Raw genomic sequence first — 26347 nt, forward strand, 5'->3', positions numbered from 1 at the left:
GACTTTACAAGATTGTTGAAGTTTGGTTCAGGGGGTCCAATTTTATGGACCCACAAAGGGGATGCCCCCATCTCCCATTTTTTCAGTGGTTTCTTATGAGAGATTGTGGCTACAACTTTGAGGGCCATAAAATTGGACTCACCAAACCTTAGTGCTGTTAACAGTAGGGTCTCATCAAGCCATCCTGGAAGTTTGGTGCATCTACCTTGAAAACCGCACCCCCTACATATACTTCCAGAACCCCCACCACCACCACCACCACCACCACCACCAATTCTCCTATTTAACTGACTTGGCTCCATTGCAGCCAACCGGGAATTTCTGGGTGTGTATGCAGGGAGCACCACCTCCTTTCAATACAAAGAAGGTCCAAGAAGTGGCTGCAGATTAATGGAGCATTGAGGTTCTATCTTTCTGGGAGACAATGTACTTGCTTTTGTAATATTGTGCAGTTAAGTCATCTGATCCAGGTGGCCTGTGTCCTTTTTTTTGGCTCTTTGTCTGTGACAGTTCTTGAATTGGTATATTCTGATTAAGTCTTTCACAATGATTTGTGGTAAATTTTTCAAGTACAATTTTTTCCAATATATGCCTTTAAAAAGGTAAAGTTCCCCCTTCAGTCGTGTTCAACTCTGGGGTACCACTGCAAGCCTTTAGTACCACTTTAATACTTTTTTTTAATACAGCCCGAAATAAAACTGGACAAAGTGTTCTTAGATGTCTTTCTCTGTCAAAGTAGTTTTATCATTCTTATTTTATTTTATTAATTGACCTTTTTTCTATATGGTGTCTTAGACATATGCCAAGAATTTTACAGGAATATTCGCATGTTTAAAAGTTTTTTTTCTGTTTCAAGACAGCGAGTTTCTTTTGTATTTCTTCTGTTTTGAATAGATATAATTGGGTGTATAGATGCTTAATCTGTTTTAAAATTTTCTTATTCTGTGAAGTTTTATGTTTTTAAAATCTTTTAGCTGCTCTGTAATATCCTTTTTTGAAGTTTGTCATCTTTCTGTTTGGATGCTCTGACAATTAATCTACCTTTTATATATGCTTGTTTGCATACCAAGCTGCTTTGATTGGCACACCCTCAGTTATATTGATCTTGAAAGATTCATCTAGATCTTCTTGGCACTTTCACAACTTCTTTCTCTAACATTAAGTTATCATCCATTCTCAGTTTTCTTTGCCAATTTCTACTAGACCACATTGGAGTTCAAGTGGGTTTTGATCTGCAAAAATCTGTGGTAGGATGTCAATCTTTTCAATCTTTATAAGTGATATCTTTATAACACATATCGATTCTTGAATCTGATTGGTGTTGATGTGAAAAGTATGTATAATCTCTAATTTTAGGACTATTATGTTGTCATGGATCAATTAGATTCAGTATATCCATATACTGAAACACATTCTTAGGTAATCTGCCTTAGATAATTTGGCTTTTTTAGACCTATCCATGTTTGGATCTAATACATATCCATGTCTCCAATTCATCTCCAATTTCTATTAGTTCATTTTCTTGAAAATCTTGAATTGCTTGAAAAAGTTTCTCAAACAACTTTTCTCTTGAGTTCTTTCGTGCGTATGTATTTAATTAAGACACGTGCTTTGCCATCTGGTAAACTGTAATTTAATAAGATAAACCTTCCATCTGAATCTTTAAACTTTAACCACAGTAATCTTCTGATTCTTAATATAAGTGACAACTCCTTTTTTCCTGGTAGGTATGTGTTGAGGCTACCTATGCATTACCTAATTTCATATTATTTAATATATGTTCATGTTGGGCTTTGATATGGGAGTCCCTGATTATAAAGTACATACCGTGTTTCTCCGAAAATAAGACAGTGTCTTCTATTAATTTTTGCTCCCAAAGATGTGCTATGTCTTATTTTCAGGGGATGTCTTATTTTTCCGCTCCACAGCTGCATGCTCTGGTGTTCTGTTCAACGGGCATGCTTCCAAACAAAAACTTTGCTACATCTTACTTTCGGGGGATGCTTTATATTTAGCACTCCAGCAAAACCTCTACTACGTCTTATTCTCCGGGGATGTCTTATTTTCGGGAAAACAGGGTTTTTGGATTTTTTTTCTAAACAGTTTGAATAATATTTTTCTGATTGCTTCTAAAGGATTTAAAATTAAAGAATGCATCCTTAATTTTTAATGTGTCAAGAGAGAAGCCATTTTAGAAGAAAATTTCAGGTGAATCATCTTCTGGTACTCTGATTTGCAGATGTCAGCCAACCTACCTTAGCCTGAAGGTTATTTGTCAAAGTCATGTCCAGAGCCTGTTAGTTCACACAGTTTAGCTGTGAATTTGGTTTGTGAGGGACAATTCGCTCTTACCTAGAAATTTCCATGAAGACAGACTGTGATTGGTTGGGAAGATTAGGAGGTTGTGGCCAGCAATATCTATATAATAAAAATTTATACCATAATACACTTTTGTCTAAGAGGGGTGCATAAGCTTTATTGAAAAAGATCAATTTGTGTCCTCTTGGGAAAAGGCTATTTTGAATAGACTGCAGCTGTTGGTTTCAGAGGCATATGAGATAAACAAAATCAAAACAATGATAACATCTCTTGATCTCAATAATACACAGGAGAGGGCTCAGAGAGTTTGCTCAGTTAGCTATTTTGGCTTGACCTGCTCTAATTCAGTTCCCCAATATGTCTATAATTTAATGGTATCCCAGGACAAAAGAGTATTCATGTTAGCCAGCCTGAATATCTTTCCATCTAGTGTCAGGCATTCTATGTTCAGACAGAAGTTGTGAATGTGGGGAAGATCATATAGAGATTCTGGAACATATTTTGCTGTTCTCCTGCTAATGGGCCAATCTGAGACAGGCATATTTAGGACAACTCTTATCCTATAAATCTTATATTTCTTTGCAAAGTTTAATTCAGTGGCTTCTATCTAACGAAGATAATAGAATTACATTATTAGCAGCTAGATTTTTGCAAGCATTAATTGATTGTAAAGACATTACTTTGGGGGATTATATCAGTGTGATGCTGCTTGTGGCCTTTTGGCTGTTTAAGCAATATAATTTAAGTAAGTGACAGCCCAATCCTGATGGGGAAATGGAAGTGACTCCTGAAGGTGGATCAGGGCTGCACCTGTTGATTTGCCCTCCTTGGAGCACTAACCACAGCGGGGGGGGGGGGGAGCCTGCCAGTGGGCAGTCAGCACAGCCTCTGAGATACCTAGGCATGGCACTCAGCTTCTACACCACTACTGGCCCCACCAGCATAGCAAGGGCATTCTGGCGGAGTGGCTGGGGAATCTAGCCGATGTTAGTCACCTTCCACCACAGCACTGCCTCCAGTTACACATGGCCTGGACCTCTGAAGGGTGGTGTAAGTCCACATAGCCCAGTAGAGGGCTTTCAAGTGGCAGGAAGATTATGTTTTTCCCCCTCCCAACACTACTAAAAATCCTTCTGGAGGCTGTAAGTATAATAAAGATTATGGTAGAATAAAGATCATATTATGGTGTAATAAAGATTATGGTAGAAAGAACATTCCATGTCTTATCCTCTTTCTTCCACCTATGGACCCAGCTTCCTCAAGATGCTTTTTATATGCTCTGGAACATCATGCTTCAGATGTAAAAATCAGAATTGGTACTATTAGGAATAAGTAAGTAGAACAGACAGTTTTTATTATTTTTTTGTACATCATGACTCCACTGAACTATATATCTTGCTTTTAAAAACTTTTCTTGAATGTCTTCAGTAAAGTTTTTTTGCTTCATTTGTGTGAGTTACTATTTAATTACTATTTAAACCAACCCCAGCCTAAGTTTGGTTATGTTACTGCACCAAGACAGGGTCAGCCTTGACAATAACTTTTCAGCGAGGTTTTTCAAAAGTGGCGCCTTCCACCCGCTGCCATGCAAATGGCAGTGGATGGAAGGCGGCGTTTCCCTCCTGCCTTCCCCAGCCGGCTTACCTTCTCCTGCTGGCTGCCATCGCATTGTGGAGGCCAGGGGACACCCCCCCCCCCCGGCATCCATCTCCAGAGCTGTCGCTCTGGCCAGGGGCACATGTCCCCTGGCCTCCACAATGCGATGGCAGCCAGCAGGAGAAGGTAAGCCAGCTGAGGAAGGTGCAGCCTATGCGAAGGTTGTGCCTTCGCCTGCGCCCCTACTGGCACCGTCTGTGCGAACGGTCCCAGGGGGGTGCATCGGCATAATTTATGCTGATGCACCTCCGCTTGCTGGTTACTGTAGGAGTCCTGCCATAGAGTTGGAAGAGACCACAGGGGGGCCATCTGTCCAACCCCTCTGCCGCAGTAGGAACCATCTACAAGTAAACTATTTGATTTAGGTTTGTTAGGTAACCAGTATTCATTCAGGTAACTCATATTCATCAGTCTTCTCTCATTGCCCCCTTTTCACTCTATTTTTGTTCTGGCTCAGTACTGAAGCTACTCTAGAAGACATCAAATCAGATTCTCCAGTTTCTACCTTCCTACTCTGGGTATCTTCACCTTTTGTTCCTTTACACTTGCTACTTTGATTATCTGATTAAGGACAATCCTTGATCACAGGCCAAATTTCATTCTGTAATATAGACCTACTGACTATCTATTGATAGTCTCATTGTACACTGCCCAGAGCCCTTCGGGGGTTGGGCGGTCTATTAAGCCGAATAAAGTAGTAGTAGTAGTAGTAGTAGTAGTAGTAGTAGTAGTAGTAGTAGTAGTAGTTCTTCTGGATTGCAGGCCATGATTACAAGTTTATACTGAGTGCTGATTTAAAAAAACATTTATTTTCTTGTTTTATTCCTATTCTGCAAGATCGCACAGAGGGCTTGATCAAATGTGTGTGTTGTCCCAATTAAAATCCTATTGAAATTATTACCCTATCCATTACTTCCTATTATTCTTAACTAATATAGCGAAACAAACCACTGCTGAACACAATGACTAGTAGCAAAATAAAACACTATCAATCAATCTAATAGATGCATTGTAAGAGCTTTCTCTATGCTACTAAAATTATATTTCTATCGAAACCTTTTGTGAATAAAATCCTGTGACAGAATCTGCAATCTATTTCATTCACAGAATGAAATGTTTCAGAAGGTCTTTGAAGAGCAGCATCTGTGGTTTGGTTTGAAATCTATTTATAGTGGACTCTGCCAGCTTGTGTGGATATTGCTGGCTGAGGCGAGAAGGGGGGGGGGGCAGGTGGAAGAGAGGCATACCAAATACACACATGCACACAGATCTTTTCTGGTGGTAAAAAAGGCCACAGCTTGTTTATTGGATTACAGGCTTAGCAGCAGCAGAGCCTCAGCAGAGATGACAGATCCTGGTCTCAGGCAGCACACCTGCTGGACCCGAGTGACACCTTTTCTCTCAACTGAGTGCTGGGGGAACGGAGCAGTGAGGGAAAAGGGAGCTACATCGGCGCTGGCAGCTAAATGAATCTTCCTTGCCTGTGCTGCCTGGGGATATCAGGTCACCTGGTAACCCCTTCCTAGACTCCCAGTTGTGAGGTCTGACCTACCCACAAGGCCCCTTAACAAAGGCCCCTACTGATGGGGAGGCAGGCATGCAAGCTCTGCCTCCCCCTAAAGGATCTATCTCCAATGCATAAACCACCAAGCTGCGACAAAAGAACATTCAACAGGATAAAAACATGCAATAAAGGGAAGGCAGGTGGGAAAGACTTCCAGACACAGAGTCAATAGACTGATCACATAGCTTGACAGTCCATATAATGTTGTGACTCTACCTCGACCCACCCCTCAGCCAATTGGCTCCCTGTTCCAGCCAGCTGCAGTTCATACAGCTTGCAGCCAACTCAGGAAACAGCCTGTCCTCACTTGCCCTCCCCCCTGAGCATCAGTGGTGGCACAGGGTAAGTCCTGCACCAGAATTTATCTCTGTTAATTTGGTTCCCATATGTCAGAAACCTCTGCTTACAGTAGGAAGAAACAGATTCCAAAGTGTTACTGAAACAAATAAGGATTTATTGGAAGGTGCTATTATACAGTATAAAAGCAAATTGCTTGATACATGCATTAATAGTAAAGCCATAAAGAAATTCTAGAAAGATGTATATGGCTAAGGCAAGTAATACAGGACACTTAAACAGATAGCACATATACTTAAGCAGGTAAGATATGTGCTGCATAGTTCTAAACTAGTCTCCAGTGCAGGGCACAGTAGGTTTTGCAGGGATGCTATGTGGCTGTGGTTAACCCAAACTCATTGAAAAATGTAACCACGCTTGCACTTGTATTCTCCTCCCTATACAATTTACTCTTTCCTTTGTACCACCATATTTTTGCATCCACCATATTCTCACCCTTCTTTGCTTTCTTTGCTCCTTCCCACCTCCGGCATCTCTTGCAACAGTTAGCAGCCCTTTTGCCTTCAGTCATTTAGGAGTACTACTATATGCTCCCCACCACAAATTCCCATGGGTGGCCACAAAGAGGAATCAAACTGTATAAAGAATAACACCCAATATTTATAAAAAGTGTGTTGATCCCTCCCCCCACTTTTGCCCTAAATAGGGGGGGATGAGTGGGTGGCTTGGCTACTGCTTCCTTGGAGAAGGCTTCCCCTCCTCCACCAGCAGCCACTGTCCAGAATAACCTACTGCTGCAGTGAATCATTAAAGATGTGTGATGTTTGGTCCTGTTTTTCGAAACTCCATCAAAGTCTTATGTGAAAATTTGGTGCTCTACAGTTCCTACAAGGAACCCTAAATACCTTGGCTAAACAAATAGAACCTTTTAATGGTTGTTGGGATCCAAGTAATCACAGTGATCTTTCCATAAGCTCCATGAATAGAAGCTGAAAAAATACACATGTTCACATGCAGCACATTCTCTTTTTTCATCTGCAACCTCCCTTGACTGGATTACCAACCCAGTGTCCCATTCCTGTTTTTTATTAGCGTCCGCAAGATGTCCCTTCTTCTTTGGAAAAAGCATGATAATGGGTTAGAGACCCCAGTTCTGAGAAGGACTGGTTTTTTTACTGTTCTCCTTTCAATTGTTAATTAGCTAGGTAACTGCTCAGGCTGCAGGCCTAGGGGGTTGCTAGAAAGGGTGTGTGTGGAAAGAAATTGACCATGGACTGTGCAATGAGAGGAGTTAGCCACAGAGTATGGATTTTGTTTTCTCCATTGAGTGTTAGTGCTTAGTGCCTTTTCTGTGCCTCTCCCACTGTCACTGCTTCACTGCTCACTTTAAGTTCACACTGCTAGGAGCTGACAGAGTCCCATGCCATGAAGAAGAAGAATTTGAATTTATATTCCCCTTCTTTCTCTCCTGTCAGAAAACTTGAGGTAGCTTAAAAACTCATTTCCCTTCCTCTCTCCACAATAGATACCTTGCTTAATGAGGTAGGTGGGTCTGAGACAGTTCTGAAGAACTGTGACTAGGTCACCCAGCAGGAATACAAGAATGGAGAAACAAATGGTTGGCAGATAAGACTGCCATTCTTGTGGAGGAGTGGGGAATCAAACCTCATTCTCCAGATTATTGTCTACTGTTCTTAACCACCACACTGTGCTTGCTTTGTACCTAGTGAGTTGTACAGTGTCTTGGCTGGGTTTTTTTATAGGGGTAGCTGCTGAGTGCTGGGGAGAGGCTTGATCACCATAGGAGAGGGAGGTAACTGTTTTTGCTCACAGTCAGCATCCTGAACTTCTCTAGCCCTTACAGGTATGGTAAAGCCAATGTAGGGTCATTTCAGTTTCATGTCTATTGGCACCTATGTGCTATTCTGTGTTTTTGGGTGGTGTACCTTTATGCCTCTGACAGGAAGCATTCCCAGGCTGAAAGGGATCTGGAAGTTGATTAACTGCAGCCATGCCCCCAGGTTCACCCACAACCATACTGGTGCAAACACCTCTGTTGTACCAGTGGGTGGCTGCTGTGGGGCTGTGATGATGCAGAGACACTGGGAGTCCTGTACCAGTATAACTGAGTCCTACGCCATTGTACCTTTGAGGTATACTGGTGCAACACTTCATTGGCTCCCCTTGGGCTGGCACTGTTAGATTCGTAGATATGCCCAAAGTTAGGTGTAGAAAAGCACATAGCCCTAAAGTGTACCTAAACATATCTTAATATTTGACAGTTTGGACATATGGGTTTGTGACCTAGACTTATTTCTATTTACTTTTACTTTGGGGAGGCTTATATTATGCCCTACCATAGCCAAAGGCTGGGCTTGGTGGGGAAGGGGCATGTACATACAATATGATACAATAAAATTCAGTCCATAAATAACTGAAGCCCTAAACTTAACATAGAATTTTAAAAGCTTTGGTACCAGTAAAATTTCCAAGTAAATTTTCCAGTGGTGGGAGATCATGTAGTAAAAATAAATTAGACTAAACTCTTCCACCCCTAAGAACCTACCCTATTAAATAAAAACAGAAGAGGAGGGGAGACCGGAAGAAAAGGGGAGGGGAGGAGGAAGTAGAAAGGGAAATACCCAGAAATAGACAAAATGTGTATTTTGAGAAAGATAATAAAATAAATATCCTTTTAGCTGTACCTAACAATATTGCTTAGGCCCCTTCTGCACATGCAGAATAATGCACTTTCAATCCACTTTCAGTGCATTTTGCAGCTGTGCAGAATAGCAAAATCTACTTGCAAACAGTTGTGAAAGTGAATTGAAAGTGCATTGTTCTGAATGTGTGGAAGGGGCCTTAGAAATATTGAAAGCGGTTTGAGGGAACATTGCCTCCTATGACATATACAAAACACATTTCCCTGAGTTCCTTACATTGTAGGGTTGGCAGACAGTCACTGGCAACCAGCAGGAGTCTGGAGTGAGATGGGGACATGGGGTGCCATTGGATGATGATATTAATCACTCTATGAATTGCTGGAAGTTTGACAGACATAATTTTTGGGATTTCCCAGACTGACATCACACTGTCACCCCCCACCCCAGCCACACACACAAGTTATTTTCCTCCTGTTGCTTGTAAGAGCAGCAGCAAGAAATAGGAGCTGGGTGTAGGAGATCACCTGGTGGAAAAATGGCTAGTCTATGGCAATGCCCCTGCTGTACAATTCCTTGTAAGGTCTGTCCACTTAAGCTGTAAAAATACATCACATGCATTTTTAAGTAGTAAAAAATGACATTATTTCAGCATTTTGAATGGTCTGATGGCTGACAGAGCTTGCTCTGTAGCATGTGATGCTTGGTGACTATTCTAAACCACTCAGATTTGCACATGAATCTCCACTCAGGCAGGTAGCGTGTAAAAGAAACACTTTCTAAATCATGTTTGATGTGAGAGTGGATAAAAGATGATCTGTTATTACTTGGGTTGAAAAGAATACTGCTGCTACATCTCATTGCCTTTCTAATCACTCTGGATCTGTGCAAATAGCTGGCAGCTGTGTGTTTATAGCCCATATCACATTTATCATACTCCAGCCCACCAGTGCTTCCACTGATAGGAATAAGTACTTTTATAGATTTCACTGTTATCTGAGCTACAGGGCATTGCTTTCTTATCCTGATATTGTTTATAATTCATGCTACTGGAATGCATGCGGCTTTGAGGAGTGGATATCAGGGGAGTACTTCAGTCTGTGATGCACAAACTCAAACGTTTCTGTAAGAGACTCAGCATAAGGAAGAACATCTTTAAGTAAGCTGGTATGTTTCAACATGTAGCAGCAGTTAAGAAGGAACTGCTATTTTCTGTAAATGGAGGAAATGTTAGTATCGTTAAGCAAGCCATAGCAATATAATTTACTCGATGTATTTTGGGAAACTTCAAATAGCATTTTGTAAATTATAACTTCAAATCATGTTTTACAGATTATAACTATTATGTAAGAAGTAATACCTACTTATTTATTAACAATATTATTTAAATGCTGTAATAGAAAAAATAGATTTTATCCTTGTTTTTAACGTTACATTTTCTATTAATATAACATTTAACTCATTACATAGAGCTCAGATTTTGGAAGTTAAGCTGGAACGATTTCCCCAGCTCCTCTCGAAGTCCCTGTGCCACCTCAATTACCTGGAGAAGACCCTCACCAAACCCTGAGGGATGATACAGAAGGTGGGAGAGCTCAAGGAGGCAGGTGAGCTGGGGCCAGGTCAGCCTGTCTTGGGCCTTTCTGCCATGACTTCAATCTCCAGTCTCACCCAGCTGATGGTGAGCTGACCTGGAGTAGCGAACACACACCCCTGGTGACTTACGTCCAGGGTTGGGCCTGTAGGACAGGTGGCTAGTCTGTGACCTAGCTGGGCCCAGGTGACAGCCCAGAGGCCAATGGGGATCTAGGGAAAGCTCCTGCCACAGCTAAGCTGGATCAGCTGGATAGCAAGGCAGTTGTGGGATAGTAATTGGGGAGGGGACACAAGGAAGCAGAAGCACTCCGTACTTGTGAAGTTGAAATGAGAGTAGTCAGAGAGTGAGAGGCAAAGAGAGAGAGAGAAGATGAAACTGAGAACAGAGAAAGGGAGTGATGGAGCAGGAGGAGGAGCTTGCAGGCGAGTTGCCTGGAACTTCAAGTGAATAGAACCTGTAATGTGAAGCACCTGGAACAAGGATGGGTGAGGACTGCCCAGGAATAGGGAAGAAGTGATGGCAGATGGCCTGAGCCAAGCCCAGGAGGCACCCCACCCTGCCCAGGAGGCACCCCACACATTGAAATACCAGGGTATTTGGATTAGAATATCACCAATGGAAGCTATGCAGGGCAGGCCATAGAAAACCCCCTCTGAATGTTTTTTTTTTGCCTTGAAAACCCTTCAGGATCAACAAAAGTTGACTGTGACTTGATATGGGGAGCAGGGGGTTGCTTTTGTCCTGGACTGGAGACCCCTGACTAACCAGATCTTGTCATCTCTCAAAAATTATGCAAGGTCATCCCTGGTTAGTATTTAAATGGTAGACTGCTGACAAATACCTGTAACACTACACAGAAGAAGCTATATATTAAACCACTTGCCTGAAAATCCTATGAGATCACCATATGTTGGCTGCAACTTGATGACAAAAAAAACCTACTGAAAAGTTTAGATTATCTAACTAACGGGTAACACATCTTACATAATAAAGTGGCTATAGGTAGGGATATGCCATCATAACATCGTAATAAACATTTTTGAAAGAAATGAACTGAAGAGTGGACAATACTTATATTGTAAAATTAAATTGAGAAGAAAAAGTCTTGCTGACCAGTTCAACTAGTGGTCCTTTTTGCATGCACACATAAGACTGCACTTGTGCAGATCAGCCATGGAGCATTTTAGTCAGCTGTAAAAGAGCTTTAGCTATCTAGCAAGTGCTCCCCTCCCCCCCCCATTACATGCCTGGGCTAGCTGCTCTTCCTGTTCAGAGTGTCACCAGGGGAAGGGGGGCACCGTCCCTCCAGATCTCCTTTACCACCACAGGGAGCCACCGTGAAAGCAGATATAGCTGCCAAACCCATCTTAACAGAAGAGTTGGCTAGGCCAGGGACAAGAATAGGAATCCAGCACCTTCATATTCTGGCTGAATAGGATTGTCTGGTAGAGGAAAAAACCTATACAGGAAAAACCTTATCTGGCCAACCTGTCAAGGATGTTCAAAGGAGTGCAACATAGAGTACTGGCAATGAAAACAAGCACATTGCACTCTGCCGCTTCCCTCTTTATTTACCAGTCACCAAAAGTGTGATCCTATAGATATATAAAGCTACTACAACCTAAATATAAGTGAATAAGTCTAAAAGTATACATGCACACAATATAATAACACTTTTTCGAAATACAGAGGGAATAAACAATCGTGATACACTTTACAAGCCAGAGACGCAGCATTCGTTTCAGATTCTTTGTTCTCTCATCAACCTCAGAGCATGAACTCCATTTCTCTTAAAGGGGACACGTCTCAATAAGTCCGTTGAGATGGCTCATCCTTCTTTTCTATTATGTTAGTCCAGGAAAACAACAATACAGGAAAAACCTCATCTGGCTAACCTGTCAGGGAGTCAGAAGACAGACCAGGAGGTGTGAGGTTTAAATTACATCGAGGTAGAGAACCTGAACAGTACTCAGGAGGTCAGTTTTCCAGGGCAAACACATGTGCCTTTTCTGTGGACAAGGTCCACAGGTGACTGAACTAGGGACTCCTGGGCCAGAAGGAGGCAGTCAAGATGAGATTGGCCTTGTTCTGACTTGAGTGGGAAAGCATACATCAGTGACCATGACCAGTTGATCTGGAAAGCATCCTGCAGGGAGCATGGATGCTACCATCCCCTGGAGCAATACAAGGGACACCTGGTATTCATTGCTGGAGCGATGGCCAATTCCCCCCAGGTGTTGAACACTGGCCAGAGATACTTCCCTTCCACTGCCCATTCATGTAGTGTCAAATGGAGGGGAGAAGATCTGATCAAGCAGTGCATTATCCCCTGTTCTGGATGGGGTTGTATTCTCCCTAAAGAAACGATTCATAACTTGGAAGTGGTAGCAATGGTTAGGGGCACCTTTTATCAGCTTTGGTTTGTAAACCACCTGTGTGACCTTTCCTGGGTAGAAAGAGCTTGCCACTATGATGTGTGCCCTGGTAAAATGTATATTAGTGATGGCATGGGACCACAGTATACTGTAGTTGGAGCTGCCTTGAAGAAGCTTCTGTTGGTACAGAATGCTGTGGCCAGAATGTTGACTGGAGTGGGTCATAGAGATCATGTCACACCAGTCTTGTTCCAACTAAGCTGGCTCAAAATTTGTGTCAGGATGCAATCCTGGAATTTATCTTTTAAACCCTATAAAGCCTGGGACCAGCATGCCTTAAGGACTGTCTATTCCCATCTGAACTTCCTCGAACTCTTCAATCACCTTTAGAGGCTCTGCCTCAAGTGCCTTCACGATCTGAGGCTGGACTGGTGACAACCTGAGAAAAGATGTTCTTAGTGGCACCACCAAAACTTTGGAATTACTTCCCAAGAGAGATTCATCTGTATATAGCCGTCTTTTGCCAGTGGGTGAAAAACATTTTGTTTTGTTTGGAATTTCCTCACTTATTTGCCTTCATCCCTATTTGTTTGTGTAGTCGACCCACGTGGTCAGCGCAAGAACGAGACGAGACGCGGAGATAACATCTGGTGGAGATCGCCAGCAGCGGGAGCGCGGAGCTTCGTGTTCCTAGCGAATCTCCCGCGTGCTGGTTCCTGGCACCTTTTATTATGATTTTAATGGGGGCGTGTAGAGGGGCGGGACGGGAGAGTCCGGGAGAGCGGGAGGGCGGGAGATCATCATGTGATGCATGATCTCACCTGGCTGCTACCGCATGGAGAAGATGCAGTGAAGCTGCCTAAGCTTCTAATCCTCACCTGGGGGCAAGACCATTGTCCCTGCTCCCGGTGACTGAGCCAGATAGTTCATGACCCGCGGACTCATAATGGGGTTGAGGGAGTGGGGGGTGGCGGTGCGCACTTTCAGAAGGCCGTAGGTCCGGTTGGTGTGCCAACGTTTCTACTACGGTAAAAGTTGCTGGGTCAGCAATGTGCGTATTACTACATCTCCTCCTTTTTTTTACATTTTTTAGAAAAGGGGACCGAATTCGCTATAGGGGCGATTTAGGGGACGCTTTGTCTCCTCCTCGCTGTCTGGCTCGAAGTTGACCGAGCTGCTTGTGCAACATTAGAACTTCTGGCTGCGAGGTAAATGGGAAAGCTCGAGGGCTTCTTACATAGGTTAAGCAGGCAATATTAGACATACATTGAACGCAAACAAGATCCGGATAATGAGGCATACAATTAAAACCAATGCAGAGCTGTACAATAAAGCACTTAACCATCCTCCCGCAGCCAGCTCCAGAGGGCTGACCACCATTGGGCAAAACATCATACTTCAGGATTAGATACAACTTCCTGCAATTCGCTAGACTTTCAGATGGTATGAATCAATTGGGAATTATCAGAGAGGTTAAAGCAACACATATTACGTACATTTTCACAACCTTGGTGATGCAACAACAATAAGTAATCAATAGCGGCATCGATTATCTAGGGTCGCTTTTGATCGAAGTTCCTGCTGCTCAGAGGCCAGGGCATCCAGATGCGGGAGGTAGAGTTGATGGACTTCGCGAGCGGCACAGGCCAGCAGGCCAATAGTCTTATAGCATTGCAAGAAGCGAGTCCGGGACTCCCACTAGGGAAGTTACGAGGGAGACGAACTCCGCTTCGGAGAGGTGTGCAAACCGCATCGCTCCGGCAAGAGGGGTCGAGGGGCAGAGTGGAGCTGAGCGGCGGCGTTCGGCTCGGGTGGAGCCTGAGGCAGGGACGCATGGGTGAGGCTTAATTTCAAGGCAACAGAGAGTCCCGCAGAGAGCCGAGCAGGGATGTAGTTGAAGTTCTCTCCCCGCAAGTCCAGAACCAACCCTTCGAGCAAGATGTTCCCGAACACGGGGGGAATGTCCTCGGTAGCGCGGCAGTTCCAGTTGGTCAATCCAGTGAATGGGCCCGGGTCGGTTCTTCGCCGCTACCGGAGAGATGCGGGCGCAGGTGTTGGACTCCGCGGATTACGGCGACAGTCTTGGTGACAAGGAGAGATTTCGCCGGAAGGGTTTGGACGACGGGTCCCCAGTCAGCGCTCATAGAGTACTCTTGATGGATGAAGATTCATAAAGCGGGCTTAAGCCAGACTCCGCTTAGGAAGTCTCCGGGGCTTTGCAAACGGGGAGCAGGCAGGAGCTTAGCAGGCTCCCGACTCCTAGGTAAATTCGGCCCAGGCAGAAAGATGAGATCGCTGGCAGCGCAGCAAACTGCTCCCAGATGTTATTCCGTTGTAAAGCTCGTCAGTGGGTAACCAATTGCCATCGGTAGAGGCAGCAGAGCAGGCAAAGGGATGGTGGCCGCCGAAGTTGGCGGTGATGATCGCAAAGAGAGCGGCACAGAGGTTCTTCGGATGCCTCGCTGGGTGGTTTTGCCATTACGCAGCAGCTCTTGAGCTTGGCTGGCGGTTGCTTTGACGCTTCCCCAGGTCATCCGGGTTCCTTTGACCGTCTAGTGCCGCGCCGTCGGCGTTCCCGCTGAGGCCGCTGGGCTGGATCCTTCAGAGAGATGTGTCTCCATCTCTGATGGGGTTGAGTTTCCTCCTGGCGCCATTCCATGGGCTGGCCTTCGCCAGTATGGCGAGTCGGAACTACAGGAGCCTGTAGGAATAGGGGACTGAAACACACCCCCTTCCCCCCCCCCCCCCCCCCCCCCCCCCCCCCCCCCCCAAAGTTATAGGAGGAGGCCGGGTCCCACCAGGCCTCGGTTCTAGAGCTGGTGGCATGGGAGATCAAGATCGAAGCTTTTGTTTGAGTTGGGGCCGAGAGTTTAATATAAGAAGGCTTGTTTTGCAGCCATGCGCGGAAGGCGTTTGCTTTTAATGCAATCTTTCTACTAAATAGCCTACTCCTCTTTCTTTAATTCGTTTGACAGGGAGGGCAGGAGGTGGTAGGCGCAACCCTGGTGGGAATTGGCTTCAGAGCCGCCATCAGGGTGCGGCCAAGGCGAATAAGTCCCGAGCCTCGAGGGGAGGGGACAGGCGGGTCCTGGGGATTGTGGGTATGCATGCTTAATCAGCAACACACAAGGGGGGCTTTGGAAGCGCCTCTTTGGGGGGATGGGTGCATCCGGGGAATGAAGCAATTCAGGCTGATTAGAGGCAGATTCCTCGCGACACCCAAAGGAAAAAAAGGGGGGGGGTTTTGCAAGGGAGTTGCAATCTCTACCGCGACCTTCGGTGGCTAATGCAGGAAGCGCTGGAGGATACCCCCAAATTTGTGATCGAATTATCTTTGGAATTGCCGCCCGCCGGTGACCGCCTCTCTCCTCTTATAGGGGCGGTTTCGGCTAAGCGCCTGGCTTTTAACGTGGTATTGGTAAAGTTGCCAGGGCGCTGGGCAGCCATAACCCAAGCAGGTTTGGGTATTAGGGGCCTAATGGTGGCAGCCCCTTTAACTCTGGGGCCTGTCCTGGCAGTGCTGCAGTACCAGTGATTCTGCCCGCCCAGATTTTAATCCAGGGAGTGGCTAGTCAGCCAATCTGGCCCTCCCGCCTTTAACTGGTCGAAAAAAACAGAAGGAGAAGAGAGGGGAGAGAGGGAAACAGTTTCCTACGGAAATTAGGAAGTAAATTTCTGAAGGCACAATTGGGATCAATGATCTGTGATGGCTTTATCCATCCCAGACCAAAGTCGCTTTGACTTCGACTTCCATGAGGTCCCTTCCCCAGAGATTGACATGGATGTCTAAAAACGATGGGGCAAGGACTGTGAGCTGTCAGCCGAAATCCCGGGCTGTTGACCGTGAGCGCCGGATGCTCAAGGTCTTCGCGGTTTGTCTCCCCACCCCCAGACAGCGGGTGCAAGCCTCGGTCGGCCACTGGTCGGGCCACTCGGCTGCTCTTGATGACGGTAAACATCAGTGCCGGTTTCCACTCAGGCTCCTTGAACATACATCCTTCTATGGCGGCTGGCTCCAGGTATGTACGGGAGCCCCGATAGGGCGCCTCCACCGGGCCCGCGATGGTGGTGTGGGCTGGGCGCCGCATGTTGGCTGCTGGGGCCTGTAGCCTTTATTGGGTCGGCAGCGGGCAACGCATGGGGCAGGAGAATCAACTGAGCGCAGCTGGCTCCCGCAGGCAATTCTTGTGGGATGTTTGTCCAGACCTGGAGATGGATGGGTCCTGGTGCGGAGTCGACTACTCCGGGGACGATGAACAGTCCCCTGCTTCAGCGGCAGAGGCTCTTTTGGCAGCATCTTTTCAGCCCAATAGTCCCGGTAGGGATGGGCCTCGCTATACTGGGTTGGGGTGACAAGAACCTCGCGGGGAATCCGAAGCGAGATAGGCTGGGTGCATGCGAGCCAGATGCCACCCATGGGGGGGGTGGGTTTGGCAGGGGCCTGGGGGGTTGGGTCTGCTCGAGTACTCCTCCTCCTTGGTCCTGGGCTGGGGAGACGCCCGCGTGGGAGTTTCCCGACGGGCAGTCGCTTCTCCAGTGGAAGCTCTTTCTGGCATCGTGGGCACCGGGTTTTAGGCGGCCTTCTCCTCCTGGGGAGGACCCTCCTCCATCGGGTTGTAGGCCCCCCCGCCGGGCTGCCTGCACTCCTCCGAAGTGTCCTGACCTGCCGCAGTTAAAGCAACTCCCCTGGGGCTGTCCCCCGGTGGTGGTGGGAGAGTGTCTGCGGGCGCAGGGAGGTTAGCTTGGTGAGCTGGAGGACCGGCTGTCCTGGCAAGCTTTAAGCCATGTCGCCAACCAGGATTCTTGCTCCAGGCCTCGCGGATTGCTCTTGGCGGCACTCCAGTGGAGGCGCTCTTTGAAGCGGTGGCGACATGAGGAGCTCATTCTGGGCCTCTTCGCCATCTACCTGCCTTTTGAGAGCTTCCCAGCTGAAGCCTGTCTACAAACTCCGCATAGGGCTCTTGGGGGGGTTTTTTGCCGGATGGTGGAGAAACTCTGGGTTGGCTGGCCGGGTACATTGGGGACTTTGGATAAATGCCTTGTAGAGCGCACTCAGAGGTTTACCGTAAGCGGTGGGCTCCTCCCAGGCAGGACACCATCTGATCGCTGGGCTTGGCAGTAAAGCATCGAAACCGTAAAGCCTGAGCGGTTAGTGTAGGCCGGAGGCGGCCTTCCCTGCTGATGCATTGCTGGCGGAACTCGCCTCCCAGATCACAAATTGTGCAGGGCTCAGGAGCACAGCGAAGTATGGTTTTCCAGTCGTCCGGAACCATTAGGGTGATTCACGTCTCGATCTGACCTCCAGCATGCCTCTCACGTAGGGGCTAGTGGGGATTCCTGGCCTGCCCTCGCATCGCTTTGGCGGAGCTTCCAGTGAGGATGTTATATTTTAAAGGGCGGTACATTAATAACCCGGCCAATGACGCCACCTCCCCCTCGGTATCTGTGAAATGGACGGGCATAATGCAAGAATATCGGGCATCGCTCTTCCGTCAGGGTTTCTTTCTTCTGCAGATCGTATTGGCTAATACGCCTGCGTAGAGTTTTGAAACCTGGGCACGCATTACGTGGCGCTGACGGAGGTGCAGTGGCTTCGAAAAAATGAAGGCGGAGCAAGGGGAGGGGGCGGCTGAGCCTCGGGAGAGTTTGAAATGGGCTAAGGAGCAAGGGGGGCAGAAGGAGGACAGGCGTCCAATTTAGCGGATAGAGAAAAATTCCGGGGTTGAAATTGAAGGTGAAAGATCGAAAGGAGGGCGGCTCTGGCTGCAAGGGAGCCAGGTCTGCAGGCTGATGCATGCGACATAACATTGTCTCCACGGCCAGTAGCAGTGACATCGGCGCCTACGAGGCTCTGTGCTAAGAGTGCGCCCCATGTTTTCCCCAGTCCTTAAGATTCAATGTCCCCCCCTCTGGGTACCATGGACATTGAGCTTCAATCTCCTCGAACCACCTGCTTTGGCGCACCCTTCTCTTTACGGGACCTCTGCCGCGATTTCGGGCTAACGCTTTCAGCCTCGCCAACGTGCTTGTCATAAGCTCCTGCTTTTGCAAGCTCCCATTACTCACCGTGTTCCGGCCGGACGAGAGTGTCCTAGGACGCTGCTGCGACTTCTGGATGCGCCGATCCAGAGGACAGGCGATACCGAACGGTGGTCCCTGGATGCGCCGATCCAGCTGGACTTCGGTATCGCTGCCCTTCCCCAGGCGACGGTGAGCAGGGTGGAGGTTCGAGGATTCCTCGTGGGTTTCCCGCGCACCAGCTTGTAGTCGCACTCCATCGCGGGTCAGCGCAAGAACGCAGACGCAGACGCTCGAGAGATAACATCTGAGCGGAGATCGCTAGCATGGAGCGCCGGAGCTTCGTTCCTAGCTAATCTCCCGCCGCGGCTGGTTCCTGGCACCTTTATTATGATTCTAATGGGGGCGCAGTAGAGGGCGGACGGGAGAAACCGGGAGAGCGGGAGAGCAGGGAGGGCGAGATCATCATGCGTGATGGATGATCTCACCTGGCTGCTACGCATGAGCAGAAGAGCGTAAGCGTCTAAGCCTAATCCTCACCTGGGGCAAGACCATTGTCCCTGGCGCCCGTGACTGAGAGCCAGATAGTTCATGACCCGCGGACTCCATAACGGGTTGAGGAGTGGGGGCGGGTATGCACTCAGAAGGCCGTAGGTCCGTTGGTGTGCCAACGTTCTACTACGGTGCTGCTGGGTCAGCAGTGCATTACTACAGTTTGTTTGTTTCTGCATATTTATGTGAGTTGTTCGTTTCAAATATTTAAATGTATTTGTATTTTAAATGCTATTTTTAATGTTTGAAATGTTTTGATGTTTTTGACAAGTTTGCCACCTTGCTACTGTTCAATAACAGCCACCCTATGAAAGCCAATGTGGTGTAGTGGTTATAGCAGGATCTTCAAGACCCAGATTCAAATCTCCATCTTGCTTTGGAAGCTCACTGGATGATTTTGGACCAGTCACATACTTTCAGCCTAACCTACCTCACAAGGTTGTTGTATGGATAAAAACAAGAAGAGGGAACTAACATAAGCTGCATTAGCCTCCTCTATGGATAAAGACTAATTTTCCTAGGTAGAGGTCACTGGGGTGAGAGAGGAGAAGATAGAAAACTTAAAACAGAGGGGCTGATAAAGATAGGTTGGCATTTGGGTGAGAAGGAAAAGAGTTGCCAACTCCATGTTAGCAAATTCCTGGAAATTGGGAGTGGACCCTGAGGAAAGTGGGCTTTGAAAAGGAGAGGGACCTCTTAAGGATATAGTGTCATAGACTCTACCTTCCAAAGCAACAATTTCCTTCTTGGGAACTAGAGTTGTAATTTCAAAGGCCGTTTTCCTCAAGCATCGGCAGAATAATGATAGCCTGGGAGACGTGCAAAACACCGCCCTCCAGGGCCGCCATTCGCGACAGAAGCGCTTAGTTGACCAGCGCTGCCGCTACCACCGCCCTCGCTACCGCCTGCCTTTTGGGGAAACGCCGCAGTGAAGCTCGCTGTCGAGCTTAACGGCAGCTGCTTCAATCTCGACTTCACTCCGGGCGCCATCTATCCCTGCTCGGTGTCGCCGGTGTTCGGGGACATGCCCTCGCCCTGCCGCCGAGCAGGCGCTGCGAGAGGACCAGGGGGGGGGCGCGGTCCCTGCAGTCTCCTGGCGACGTGCCGGAGGCCCAGGGACAAGCCGGGTCGGGCGGGTGCCGGCGCTTCCGCGGGCGCCGCTGCCGCTCGCCTGACCACCCTGCGCGTGATCGCCCCAGCATCTTCGGGTCGGCGCGAAAATCGCCGACCCAGCTGTTTCCGCTGCCATGCGGAAACAGCCAAAGTGAGGGCTAGAGGTCACCTGAAATTACAAATGATCTTTAGGTGACAGGCATCAGTTTGCTTTGCTTTGACTGCTTTGCAGGGTAGAGTCTATGGCATTATACCCTGCTGAATCTCACCCTCCTAAGGCTCCACCCTCAAATCTTTAAAAAATTCCTAACCTGGAGTTGGAAACCCTAACTGGTGGGTATAACTAATGTTTATTACAATATCGTACCATAGCAATGTTGTTGTCTAAGGGAACTGATCTCTGTAGTTGCAAGATTCATTGTGATTCCGCAAGAGCTGCTACTGCCACTGCTGCTGTGGGGGTGGGAGAGAAAACTTGGGGGAAGCTGGGAGAGCACTGGGAGGCAGAAAGAATGAAGGGGTGAGGCAGTAGAAAGACAGAGAAAGAGTGATGGCAGGGGGCGGCAGAAAGACGGGGAAAGTGACAGTATGGAAGAGAGAGTAAGAAAAGGGGGACATGAGGGAGAAAGGGTGAGAATTTGAGAGAAGTAGGGGAAGAGGGGAGGAAGCAAGGTGGGGCAAGGGTAGCTCCTGCAAGTTTCTTGTGAATCCCTACTAATTATTTCATAAGTAACTCCTGCATTTTATTATCCTGATATCAATTTGAACTCAGTTTTTTTTTAAAAAAAGACCAATTACTTTCCTGCTCATTTTGAAATTCTGTTTTTTGCTGGGAGTCCAAGCTTTCTGTTCAGATGAAAAAAAAAGAAGTTGCTACCTTTTTAATTCCTCTAGCAAAGAAGAAAGAACCAATATAGCTGCAGGGAAGTGCTATGGATTCTCTCTTGGCTCCTGCATCAACAGAATTTTTAACTAAGATCCAATTACAGAATATTCATTATTGATGATAATAAGTGAGCTATAACAAATGCACATTTACTTTCTGATCCCAGGCAGCCAGAAGTCGTAGCAACCTTTTAAAAATTGCAGAGTCAGCAGCTGTGAATCTAGCTAGATTGCATGCAGGATTCCTGGTTGTTTTCAAAATTATAAGAGTATCAAAAGTGTGATTTTTTATTTCATCTACACTCCTCCTCAAAGGGGCTTATGGAATTGATACATTGATCCTAAATTGGTACTAGTAGTCAGTCTTAAGGATTCTGAAACTAAATGCAGATTCTTCAGCTTTCACAAATCAAGGGGGTTTGGTGCAGAAAACAGAATTGAAACAGACTGAGAAAAAGACTGAACTTCAGGAGTGGGTTATTTCTGGTTAAGATCAGAGCTGCAATTTTTTATAAGACTCCCCCTCCCTCCCCTGTGTAAGCTGTCGTTGTTCAAGAGGCAATGGGGAATTTGCATGCATGAGAAAGGGTTTTGGATTGCTCTCAGCCCACCCTTTTCTCCACTTTCTTTAGTCTGGCTGCTATTTTTCAAACTTTGCCATTCCTTTCTTTACTCATAACTTGAGGCACAGATAGAGGCTATGTGTGCTCAAGTTTCTGAAACCTGTTTCACACACCCTCTCTGCCAACATTCTGTACCCCAGTCAGGAGTTAATGTTCAGTGTGAGGAATAAGCAGTGAGGTGACCTAGGTGAGATCTTGACCACAGTTAGAAATCTTTAAAAGGGAAATATATTTTTTTTACTAAAAGGCCAACACAATGCAGTAGAGCACAAGGCACTATAAAAGTATATCAAAACACTGTTGGGTGTTACAGAACTTAGAAATGAAATAAAACATCAGACTATATAAGTTGTGCAGTCACTGGTGTTACTTTAGCATTCTCTTCCCTGGAATGGACACAAACCTGCTGGAACGTTGTAAATAGAGGCTAATGAGAATAGATTTCACTTCATTGCTCCCGTTTTCTGGTCCTGACATTTTAAGCCTTCCTGTCCTGGCTAGGAGGGCTTTATGTTGACCAAACATGAAAATGGTATTTGACTTCCCTTGTGTGTTGCTTTGCACCATTTCTTCAACCAAATCAAAACACACATCCCAAAATCTCTCAGGCCCAGTAGTGAATTCTCTGCCACATTTCTATCTTTCTGGAACACTGACATTTTGAGCTTTCATGTGCTCTTGTTTGAGGAGAACCCGCCTTTCACTAGCTCTTCTCCCTTCCAGTATTCTTGCTGTCGAATGTCTCATGCCTCTGAGTTCATTTATATATGGGGTGTCATTTTGACCTCCCTAAAAATGTAGATCTGGGCCTGGTTACTACAAGTCAATATGCAGAGACCTCTTAGTGTGAGCCACCAAATAAGTGGGTTTTCTGGTAGCTCTAAGATTTCAACCTGCCACCTTGAAAATGAGCCTCAACATTTGTGTCACTGGTTCCCACACAAGTACATTGCAGATTCAAGCCTACTTTTTCGTAGGCTCCTCACCCAAACCAATCTGTTTCTTGAGATTTTGTGGGGGGTGGGGGGTGAGAAGCTTATTTTACTGTGCAGTATGGGAGACTTTTTTAGAATGGAGGGAGCTGCATTGGTTCCCTGTAGTAGGAAGGCTTCTCCCTACTTCACTGGTCTTCCAAGAAGTATATAAAAGAATATAACGGCACCATTGGGACACATTTTAACCTGATCCTAGATATCCTATCATTAGGTTTTGATGCATCTCAGTAGTGTCTATGATTCCAGTTAATTTATTTTTTCTCATGGAACTCAATGAGAAATAAGCTATTTAAATTTGTTATAATTTTGTGAACTGCATCTCATAGGAGCACCATTTTTGTTAAGAGATGAAAGTATGATTGATTGAATGAGAGATGGTGATGGCATAGAATTGGTGTTACAGCATTATCTTTTTTTCTTTTACAGCTCCTTCAGGCTGGAAGGAATGTCAACATTTGGAGGCATATTGGCCAGTTTCTTCCATGACAAATTCAATGTTAACGATTTCTTACAGGCTGGATTTGATTATAACGACTAGGACCTCCTTAGAGCATGGAAATCCTTGAGCCAGAGCACAATGGATTACTGACGTAATCTGCGTAAGCCACCATCCTCATATCCAACATCTATGAGTTAAGACCTGATAAAAACCACAGCCTTAAGTACATTCAAACTGAAAGAAAAAATGGAGGAGTTCATATCTTTCCTGCCACAAAAACAGCCATCTGTTACTAAAGGAGTTCAATACTAAGAAATCAAGAATAGTCAACAGTAATCCTTTGGTCCAGCCAGTGTTCCAAAAGTATTCAAATATATGTAGCTAAACAAACATATTAATGATGAAGCACTTAAAAGGACTGCAGAAAATTAATGTTCCCAACAGAAGATTATCATGTTGGGCAGAAAGAGAAGACCTTTGTTATCCTTGTGCAAATATAAAGCCATAGAAGGAGAGGGCCAATGATGCTGACATGCTTGAAAGTATACTGTCCTCCACCCAAATGATTCATCTGTTACGGATTGCATCTCAACGCACTTCTAATATTTGCACTGTCACTTCCATTCAGGGGAATGATGTAGGTCATCATTTGCACAGATGGCCACATGAAATTTTAGCCCACACCAAGTAGTTCTCAGAGGGGCTACTAGAGAAAATAAAAGAAAACCTATCTTCAGAAGTGAAAAATGCCAATCTCACCCAGCTGGAATCTTTCTCACAAGGCAAATTGTCCTTCCTTAAGACTGAGATTATTAAAAAGCATCAACAAGTTGACATGGATTTTACAGTGGATCTAGTTTTTAATACATTTTGTATCATTGTAACAACCAAGAAATTGACATACATGTTCCTAATGAACATGGACAGTATATTCCCAATTAATACAAAGAAAAACCATTTGTACAACATATTTGACACATAACATTTTTATAGCCAATTATCTGTCCTTCATGGGAAAATGTACCAGCTAAACAAGCATTTTAAGTTTATTTTTCTAAATAAATGTGGCATTTGTATAATTTGTAGTCACACTTTTTTGTGATTCTCATTGCTCGCCCATATTTTTTCCTCCTCCAACCACCAAAAAGGGATATTTGAAGATAAGAACCAAAACACTTGTTTTGCCATGTTAAATCATAATGATTTGCAGATGGAAAGCTTTAACATAAATATTGTTTGCAGAATTATAATGTATATTTCTACTGGAAACTATGTATAGAAATCCCAGAAAGACTGTATTTTAATTTTTTATTTCAATACATAGGTTATTTTAATATTCCCAAGGAAGTGTTTCGTTATGGTAGTTTGAAAGTTGTAGTTGGACATATTGTAGCAGAACATGTTGATCCACAAGTGGGTAACAGTTTTCCAAAAGGAGCGGCACATCAAACATTATTGCAGGCCTAAATGTAGATGACATTGATGGTAGTCCAGCTTCTGCATGTGCAAATGGACACCCAAAAGTCAGATGAACAATGCTGTTAGCATCCCTGTGCAGCCCTAAGAAGCAGTGCACATATGTTACATATGTGGCAGCCATCTTTCTGACTTGTTGTGCTCTCTCATGCCTTCCAGCAGGACATCTAGTCATCTTGGCCAATGCTTGTGTGCCAGGCATTGCTTTCTGAACCACATCCTGGGATCTGAGATGGATCAGTAATACAGGTAGTTTGACTGTGCAGTGGCTTCTAGGTCCCATAGCTAAATACTGGTCATGGAATCTAATTTGCAAAAGTGAACCATGATAATTAGCTCCTTTCCAAAATGCTGTCCCTTTCCCAATATCAGGGATTCACTCAGGGCCAGGATACAGCTACATATCAATATTTCCAGCCTCCCAAACAGACCAAATCATATCTATTTTCATAAATCCTATCATTGCCACATCCTAGCTAGTGGATATGTTTCAGTTACTGTACTTAGTCTGGATTTGATGCAAAAAGAATGATTTCTATAGAATGATTTCTACAGGCATAAGGCACTTTTATAAGTGGCACCTTTCTGTATTTATCGTATCACCTCTGAATGTTAACAATGTAATCTATAAGGTAGAAAGGAGCCTTTTATAAATCAAATAATTCTGGTCAGTGTGGTCCTTTCACAATATGGAGATATGAAGTTCTAATACAAATTTTAGAGTCACATAAAATCTTCTTTAGAACTTATTTAGAAAGCAAAGATTGAGATTCTTTTTTCATGTATTTTGTTCCTTTAGTACATGTATTGTGAGATTTTAAAATTTATTGTCTTTTCTTCGTAACAATGAGGGCTAAAAGCTTCCTTTGTGTTTTTTTTAACATTAAATCTGGAGTCTCAAGATTCTAATAGGTCACTAATTGCAAAACCATGTGGGCTGTATATAGCCCAGTGACTATGTTTGTTCATGCTCAAAAAGTAAAATAACTTTTAGTGTGGTCTGATTTGTAAATTACAAATCACCGCAGCATAATTTCAAGTGACTCTTGTATAGCAGAAATTTCTTTTCAAATTATAACCTGGTGCTGCTAAAGATGCCATTGTTGGATCTGATAAAGTTTGGGAAATTGAAAGAGTGTAAAACTGTTTGATAATTTCATCTATAATCTGCAAATAGGAAGAGTCACTGTATCCATCCAATGCAATATTTTGTTATTATCAAGTCATAGATTTCTTTGATGCTAGACGTGTTTTGAATAAAAATATATATTTTCCTTTTTTCAGAGTTCTCTATTATGTGTATATTTTTCTAAAAGAAAAGAAAATATTAAAAGTGATTTTAAGCCAGCAGTTAATGTAACTTCACAAAAGTACAACACAATCTGAAAGTGTATGTAATATAGCCACCCTTGGGAAATTCTCATATTGTTGTACTTGAAAAGCAACCAGGTTCAGTAAATATAGAACATATGATTTCTGGGAACAGCCTATGCTAACACATTTCTTCTTGACACATTTGCTGTCCATATGTATGGAATAGTTTTATGAGGACTAGTTTACAATCTGTATTCTGAATGGATACCATATATTGTGGCATAATTCCACCAGCATTTTAGCATTCCCAAATTAATCCATTTCTGTCTTTTATCTGTCACAGGTCCTTTTGACTACTGCCTATAAGATCATGTTCCCCACCAACACCATCACAATATCCTACCACATACCATGTTTACCATTTTCCCCTTTTCATATGTGTATGTATGTGTGTGTATACACAC

At 45.0% G+C, this 26347-nt stretch overlaps 1 protein-coding gene across 3 annotated transcripts in view; it reads left to right on the forward strand.

Moving 5' to 3' along the window:
* PRR16 (proline rich 16) overlaps positions 1-25847 on the forward strand; it is a 137004-nt gene extending 111157 nt beyond the window's left edge. For 2 of the 3 annotated variants that reach the window (XM_048502912.1, XM_048502915.1), the window contains exon 3: positions 23081-25847. The gene's annotated coding sequence lies outside the window, so the exon portion shown is untranslated. Of the gene's footprint in view, positions 1-9966; positions 10104-23080 lie in introns of all 3 variants that reach the window. The other variant, XM_048502913.1, reaches the window with a different exon arrangement.
* Positions 25848-26347: the final 500 nt, after the last annotated feature.

The sequence above is a fragment of the Sphaerodactylus townsendi genome, linkage group LG07 (genome assembly GCF_021028975.2).
Source record: "Sphaerodactylus townsendi isolate TG3544 linkage group LG07, MPM_Stown_v2.3, whole genome shotgun sequence".
Classification (NCBI taxonomy): Eukaryota; Metazoa; Chordata; class Lepidosauria; order Squamata; family Sphaerodactylidae; genus Sphaerodactylus; species Sphaerodactylus townsendi.